This window comes from Grammomys surdaster, unplaced genomic scaffold (genome assembly GCF_004785775.1).
Source record: "Grammomys surdaster isolate TR1022 unplaced genomic scaffold, NIH_TR_1.0 212, whole genome shotgun sequence".
Lineage (NCBI taxonomy): Eukaryota > Metazoa > Chordata > Mammalia > Rodentia > Muridae > Grammomys > Grammomys surdaster.
Window position 1 is genome coordinate 4978473 of NW_021604657.1, and position 8201 is coordinate 4986673.

At 45.8% G+C, this 8201-nt stretch overlaps 1 protein-coding gene across 1 annotated transcript in view; it reads left to right on the top strand.

Moving 5' to 3' along the window:
- Positions 1–231: 231 nt before the first annotated feature.
- Kcns3 (potassium voltage-gated channel modifier subfamily S member 3) overlaps positions 232–8201 on the top strand; it is a 48138-nt gene continuing 40168 nt past the window's right edge. The window contains exons 1-2 of the mRNA XM_028772219.1: positions 232–264; positions 2578–2638. The gene's annotated coding sequence lies outside the window, so the exon portion shown is untranslated. The remainder of the gene's footprint in view (positions 265–2577; positions 2639–8201) is intronic.

The following is an 8201-nucleotide window of genomic DNA, read 5'->3' on the forward strand; positions in this document are numbered from 1 at the left end:
CTGGACGCCAGGCGGCGGGGGGAGTGGAGAGCAGCAGGGCGTTGACTGAGAGACTGGCCCCGCCCGGTACCGCCCGCCTCTCGAGGCACCCAGCTCCGGCCCGGCGGGATCCGCGGACTCGGCGACCCGTGCGGGCTAGCCCGCTCTCCTGCCGCTGCGGCGGCGGGCGCGGGGCCGCGCGGCGAGGCCAGATCCCTGCAGCGCGGGCAGGCGGCGTCGCAGAACCCAGCCAGCTAGACTCGCCAGGATTCCGGACTCTTGCAGGTACCTGATCGGGTCCCCACCTCCCCGTGCGTCCGTTACACTTCTCCGTGCGACCCCTCAACTTTATTGTACCTTCCCCCACCTTTTGCTCTTCCAGTCCCCAGTGACTCTCAGGTCGTGGGTGCAAAATCTGTTTAGAGACTTTGCATCCTGCCGGGTGCCTGGCTTCCTCCTCATCCTCCAGTACCCGAGCCGGAGCCGGAGCCGGAGCCCGCCGTCGCTGGAGCTCTGGCTCTGCCTGTTGCGCAAGCTGCGGACTGCCCAAACCGAGCGTGGGTCTCTTTGGACGCCCGGGGAAGGGAGCTAGGACCAGCTTTTGGGGGTAGGAGGTTAAGTGGAGGACCGACTGGAGACTGGAGCATGGGTGAGCCAGGGAAAGGCGGCACCTCGCGTGGGGGCATCCCCGGGGCGTTTCCTAAGCCGGGAAGCCCTTCCTTTCCTTTCTCGGGAGGAGGCGCTTTCCTGGCAAATGTTAGTGTTTCCCCGGCCGCCTGCTCCGCCTTCTCTGCCATTTCTCCCCCTCCCCTCTGCCCTGCAGTGTTGCAAGGCGCCCCGCGACAGTTGCAGGCAAGAGCGTACCCAGGGCCCTTGCCCTGGTGCGGCGCTAAGCCCGGGAACAGTCTGCGCGCTCTAGGTGGGGCGGCTTGGGGCTCATTGGGCCCATGTGGAATGGTCCCCAGAGTCTCCGCGTTTGAATCTGCCGTAGTTGCGCGAGGTGGGTCCGCAGGGTCAGAAACTCCTTCATCTTCCCTGGTGGCTCCAATTAGACCTCAGGAGGTGCCTGGAAGGAGCTAGACCTGCCGGCAGGGGCCGCGGCGAGCCTAGCCGGGACGCCTTTCGCATTGCAGAGCTTATGTCCCCTTGTGCCCCTCTCTTCCCTACCTCTTGCCTTCGTGTCAGATTTAGGACAGGAGCACCCTTTGCGACCTTGGTCTCCTCTTCCTTATACTTGGCTGGTCTAGAGAGATCACGGTGATAGCTTAATTTTAGAGACCCTTGGCAAGGACAGATGTCTGCCAAGAACTCCCTCAACCTTTAAGAGTGACTTGAGGTGCCCGGGTGGACCGGGATATTCCTTTTGATCATACTGAGAGAGTGGATTTGTGATTCTTCCAAGCTGTTGGGTTTTCTCTTTCACTCTGCTGAGGGCAGTGAGACAGGTGAGGGGAGGTAACTAGATCAGCAAGCTTCCCACTCTTTGCATAGGTTTGTTTATACAATTTGCATAGCCATCGGTTAGGGCCTGGGTTTTATTCCTCTAGACTTCTTGTGAATACCCGTCCAGGTAAACCGGAAGCAAGCATTTTCCCCAGCACCTTACCTCCTGCTAAAGGTAATGGTTTGCAAGAATATCTGCTAATTCTGTACTTGAACTATTTCCCTGGGTCCCTAGCTCTTTGAGGTGCCCGATTCACTCAGTGTGTCCTTGGCCAGCCACAGAGAAGGATGCCTGCGTTAGTTTTGCTCTTTTCCTTCCTCATATTTGGCTTCTGTCTCCTCTGACACTGTTTGTCTTTTCTGGACTAGACGTTGTCCGTGTCGGGATGGGGAGGCGAAGCTCGTGCTGACGTGATTAAGACCTCTGGGTCTAAGCATGTTGTGAACACACTAAGAGAACTAATGGGATTTTGTGTGGGAGCTGCTAGTGCCTACACACAGCCATGAATGAAAGCAGCCTAGCTGTGTGGCTTGCCTAGGAGAGCAAGCTGGGAAGTCTAAAGCTGTCTTGGATTTGTTCAGAAACGTTAAAAATACTGAAAACCTCATGTGCAGAACTGGTGTTCCAACTCTTCTCTGGTGCCATGGTAAATTACTCACAAAATGAACTTAAAAGTGTATTTGACTTTATAATTCCAGTTCATTGTAGCAGAGAAATCACAGCAGCCGGAGCTTGAGAGAACTGGTCACATTATGTTCACAGTCAAGAGCAAAGAGAGATGGATTAACACATGTATGCTAGTACTCCGCTAGCTTTCTAGTTTTTCATTCAGTCTCTAGCTCCAAGCTCAGGGAATAATGCTGCCCACAGTAGACAGGTCATCTCATGTCACATCAAAGGATGCAATCGAGATAATCTTTCACAGACATTCTTGGAGGCCCTTCCTCCAGGTGACTTGAGACTGTGTCAAATTGATAGTTAAAAGTAACCGTCACATTCGGGTTTGCCAGCAATCTCCCAAATACGGTCTTCCTTCTCCTGCTTTTCTTCTTGGGAAGAGGAGAAGGAGATTCCTGTATTTTCTGTCCAGTGAACTCTTCCCTGCACTGTGATTCTTTACAGACACAGCATGGCATTTCTCTGTTCTTCCACAGATTCCTGTCTGCTCTTATGTGGCATTTGGTGTTGGAACGTGTGTCAGCTTGGAGAAAACAGGTACCAGAGGGCTTTCCTCCTCTTCCATTTAAAACAGAGAACATTTTAAATAGGTAACATTTATTGGCTGCCTACGGCATTGGCTGGATGCTCTGCTAGGTGCTTTTCTGGGGATTGTCTCATGTGAAGATGTAAGGCTGCATCCTTTATATCACTGCAGTGTTGATGCGGGAGCTTGCAGTGAATGGAGCCCTCTCGGGTGCTTCCTGAGTATGATGGAGGCCAACCAGAGGGTGGCCTGAGGTTTCCCTAGGGGGGAAGTCTAGGTAGGTGCAGGCAGAGGGGACAATGGATTATTTGTGCTTGCTTCTCAGGTGCCAGGATGATGGATCCTTACAGTGTCACTAGTGAGATATAGCTTTTCTAAAAACCTTTTAAAATTTTGAGGTCTCCAGATTAGTCTCAGACTCATTTTATAGTCAAAGATGACCTTGAACTTGACTGACCTCTGAGTACTGGCATTTCAGATGCATGCTACCATGCCTGATTTGTACTATGTTGGGATCTACTCAGGGTTTCCTGGGCAAACACTGTACCAACCAGGCTACAGCCCCAACTCTCTTGTGTGAAGTATCTACAAGGAAACATCAGTCAAAGAGAGCAGACTACCAACTCCAATAAATGGTTCTTTGTGGCACTTTAGCATAGGTCACTTCTCTGCATTCTTTCTGCTTAGCAACAAAGACTTAGATTGTTATCATTGTTACCCTGTACTAAGATCTAAATGCTAAGAGCTTTTTTTTTTAAACAAAACAAAACAAAACAAAACACATATTAACTCATTTATTTCACTTTGAGGATAACCACACGAGGTAGGCTTAATCACTGCTGTTTTATAGGAGAGGAGGACACAGGGCTACCCAGCTAGGAAAATGTAAAGCCAGAAGTCTGAGTCCTGCAGTCTGCCTGCAGAACCACTGTGAAGCTCAGCACCCCGTGACTCACCTGCTGTGCCCTCTCTGTAGTGGAATCTCAGACAGAGTTTGGTCACGTGACTGGAAGGGGACGCTTATGGTTATCAAGTGACTTTATGTTCTGTGTCTCAACCTTAAGAGGAAACTGGAAGACAAGAATTTAAAAGCTCAGCTAATGTTTAAAAGAACTAGGACCTGAGTCATATTATAGTAGAAGAATAGAGACTGGTGAAAGCATACCAAGATTACCATACAAAGGCGGGCAGTGGTTGTGCACGCTGCATACATTTAATCTCAGCACTCAGGAGACAGGAGCAGGAAGAACCCTATGAGTTTGAGGCCAGCCTGATCTACAGAGTGAGTTCCAAAACAGCAAAGGCTACACATAGAAACCTTTTCTCAAAAAACAAACAAACAAACAAACAAACACCCAAACCCCCCAAACCTACAAAACCCAAAAAACAACCCTCAAAACAAAATCAAAACCCAACCAAACCAACAACAAGATACCTCCACAAGACAGAATTTAAAAACTTTTTGTCTTTTTCGGCCTGCTTCTCAATGGATTCTGCTCAGCTGATTTTTGAAAGGAAAGAGGGCAGGCAGAACCTAAAGGATCTAAAAAAAAAAAAAAATCACCAACTAGACAAACATCATGGCTGTTTTCAGATGATATCTGAGAAACCTAGAAAACTCAGAGATTAGAGCTACAGTGACACATTCCCTAACCCAGTGTCCTGAGGAACTGTCTCCAGGTTTGTGTCATGCAGTTCGCATGGCATCTTGTAAGTCACAGCAGGGCAGAGTTGGCAGGATGGAGAGATGAGCATCGTAGGTGGATATAGCCATGTCTGCCCTGATTCCAAACCCATTCTCCTTCAGCTTCACTTTCTGGTCTCCAATGGAAAGACCTTGGTGGAAAATGAGTAAGAATCTTATTCCGAAGCCAACTTTTCTTTTTCTTTCTTCTCTTTTTTGAGACAGAGTCTTCAGGGTCTTAAGTATCCCAGGTTGACCTCAAACCGGCTGTAAGTTTAAACTCTTGAGCCTCCTTGCCTCCTTCTCCGTGAGCGCTGGGATGATAGGCCCGTACCACTATGGCACTTGTGCAGAGTCAGGACTCAAACTCAGGACTCAGTTTGGGAGGCAAGTACTCAGCCATCTGAGCCACAATGCCAGCCCTGACACTGATTTCTCAGTTCTGACGTAGGTCTGGGGCTAAGTGGGCACAGTGGAAGAGGAGTGAATAGGAGAGGACTTCGAGAAACTGTTTCTGTGTTATTTCACTTTTCATGGGGCTGCTATTGCAGGACACAAGGAAAGGATAGGAGTTAAGCACAGTAAAATGCCTGGAATGAAATAAATACAAAAGCTGACTTGGACACTGCGATGCTTGACTCTTTTATTTCTTGTCAACACAGTTTGAAGCTTCCCAAGGATGAACACATTATAAAAGTAATCTTTAAAAACCTAAAAATAGCTACTAGCCTAGATTGTGGCATTGTCATCTTTGTTTGGGGGTGGGGGTATCTCACTTCCTTTGGAGTCCTGCAGAGTCTTAGCCATGATTTTCTTGTAAGAGATACCGTATAAATATTGTCTTTAATTGCACAAGTGTTGAATGATAAAGGCTCATGGTCTGCTTGCTTTTAGTCAACAGTGCTACAATTGAGCAATCAGTGTTTATAAGCTGCTGGCTTCAGTGAGCTTGGGGATCTTCCAAATGAATGGAATGTCCTGTTTACTGTCAGCAGAGTACCTACTAGATGCTCATCAAAGCTAGTAATTATCAACATAGTCAGATATTTGATCTACCAGAATATGAGCACCTGCCTGGTGATGTGTACTATATTAGGAGCTGGGTATACTGTGGTAAAACTGACAGATATTGAAGAGGTGTGAGTGTGTGTGTGTGTGTGTTTGTTAAGTTGATTTGATGAGGCCATCACACACTGTATCCCAATTTGATACCAGTTTGAATGTTATTCTTATTCAAAATTCCTGTGGAAACACTGGAAATACTGTTTGACTAAATATCTGGACACCCAGTAGCCCAGCCAAGTTGACACATACAATTAAACTAACCATTAGATCAGATTTAGCAAAGTATGGTGACCAGGCAGCCAGGAGACTGGATCCAGGAGCTTGGATATGCTTTCATCTCTTTACTTTTCTTCTATGAAGAAGTCTGGCTTTCTTAAACTCTGATTCCTGTGCCAAGGTAAATATAAAAGTATCCCCTATGATTTATTTGAGGTAAAAGTTATAATTGGCCAAAAAGATGGGAGACTTTGTGGTTAAAGGCTGTGGTTTGTGCATTTGGCCTGAGAAGATGCTTTGGTTCTGGCAAAGATGTTTTCACGTTCCAGTCTTTGAAGTCAATAAATAACACACACTGGGCAATGGTTGTCTCGTGGGTTTTTATGATGCTATTTTATAAGTGTGGGGATTTCATGAGACCAGTGAAGAGGACATTTCATTCTAAGGGGTGGAAAGGAATTTGTTAAGGAAGGGTTGGGGTAAGAGGATCTCAGGCTGAGGACTGAGTGCCAAGCATTGGGAGAAGGTTGTAGGAGAATGTTTGGGAGGAGCCTGAGGGTGGGGCAGGAGCTAGATCGTGCTGTGGCTTTGAAGCCAAGTTCAAGATGTTATGGCTTATTCAGACTGCAGTGGGAAGACATGAATGAATTTTTATTTGGGTTTCTGATTACTTTGGTGATTAGATTTTTATCTGGGTGATCAACAGCTATGAGGCTGTGTTCTGGAGTTGAACCTCTGTTTTCAAAATTTATGTTTTCTGGGATGAAAATGTAAAAGAATGTTTAAGACAGTATAAATTTGTCATATTTTTCTATCCATCTATCCTATCTCTCTCTCTATCTCTCTATCTCTCTATCTATCTCTCTATCTATCTATCTATCTATCTATCATCTATCTACCTAATTTTATGGCATCTACCTAGTATTCATCCATCTATCTATCCATCCATCCATGCATCCATCCATGCATCCATCCATGCATCCATCCATCCATCCCATCCATCCATCCATGCATCCATGCATGCATGCATACATGCATGCATGCATGCATGCATCCATGCATCCATGCATCCATCCATGCATCCATCCATGCATCCATCCATGCAACCATCCATCCATCCATGCATTCATCCAGCCATCCATCTGTGTCTATTAGTTTATCCTTGATCTTTGTCAAAACTAAAAAGCCCCCAATATCCACAATCTTCTCAGCATCTCCTCAAATCCTTTTATCCTTCCTCATCATCTTTTGAAACTTATAGTGTAGTACAGTATAAAAGCAAACACTCTTTAACAATCTAAGAATAGTTGCTGGGCTAGAATACTGTGTTTTGTTGTTGGAAGGGAGTGACTTGAGATGGGAAATAGCAGTCTGATGAAACTTCCTTTCTATGCCTTGAGAATTTTGGTCTTTAAGCAGACTCATCAACATCTTATGCTGATTTGAGAGTGAATATCAGTGTGCTATGCATTTTTTTGATGAGCAACTGAGTTTTCCCTGCTCTTCTAGATGTGCCTTCTGTAAGGTGTTATACATGTTGCCGCATCATATGAAAACTAGTCCTTCCATATGGGATGGTAAGGTAAAAAGCATGGTCTACAGAGCTGCGTTATATGGCTCTAAATGTTAACGGAGCCACTGCTTTTTACCGGGCATTTTTACCAACAGAGCTAAGAGCTCTGGAACACATTTTTAGCCTTCTTGGTGGGAATCTCAGAATCCATTTTTGTGAAGGCATTAGATCATGGGGCTCAGCTTCAGACTGTTCAGCTGAGACTTCGATACTATGTGGTATAGAAAAGAGGAAATAAGATAGACATTGGTTACATTTTTTTTTCCTTTTGTGACTAGAGTACATGCTGCATAGAATCTCATGAATAAGAGCAGCTTACAGAAGAAAAAGTTCATTTGGTTTACGGCTCCATAAGAGCGTGTGGGGGGAGGAACATGACTGCAAGCAAATAGAGCCAGAAGCTAACAGATCACACTTTCAGTCATAAATGCGATTCAAAGAGAATGAACTGGAAGTGAGAAGAAACAATGTAATCTACACACACACACACACACACACACACACACACACACACACACACAGCAGTAATGTAGTTCCTTTAGCAAGCCTGTATCACCTCTTTAAACAGTGCCACCAACTGTGTACCAAGTGTCCTAATACCTGAGCCTATGGGAGATAGTTCTCACTGAAACTGAAACCACTATAAGAGGACCTCATACTCATGCTGCAGACACCTGCACACAAACACAGATCTTCAGGGAGACAACAGTGCTCATGGGTATTGACGACTTAGCTGCTTTGATACAAGTAGACAACCTTAAAGAGTACTGCACTATTTTGTAGAAATTAGTTTTATGAACATGGCATTTACCATCCTGTCTTCAGGAGTTTCTTTTTTTTCCTTTTCTCTTTTCTTTCCTTTTCTTCTCTTTTTGTTTCTTTTCTTTTTCTCTCTTCTCTTCTCTTCTCTTCTCTTCTCTTCTCTTCTCTTCTCTTCTCTTCTCTTCTCTTCTCTTCTCTTCTCTTCTCTTCTCTTCTCCCTCCCTCCCTCCCTCCCTCTCTCTTTCTTTCTTTCAATCATTTTATTTGTTTACAT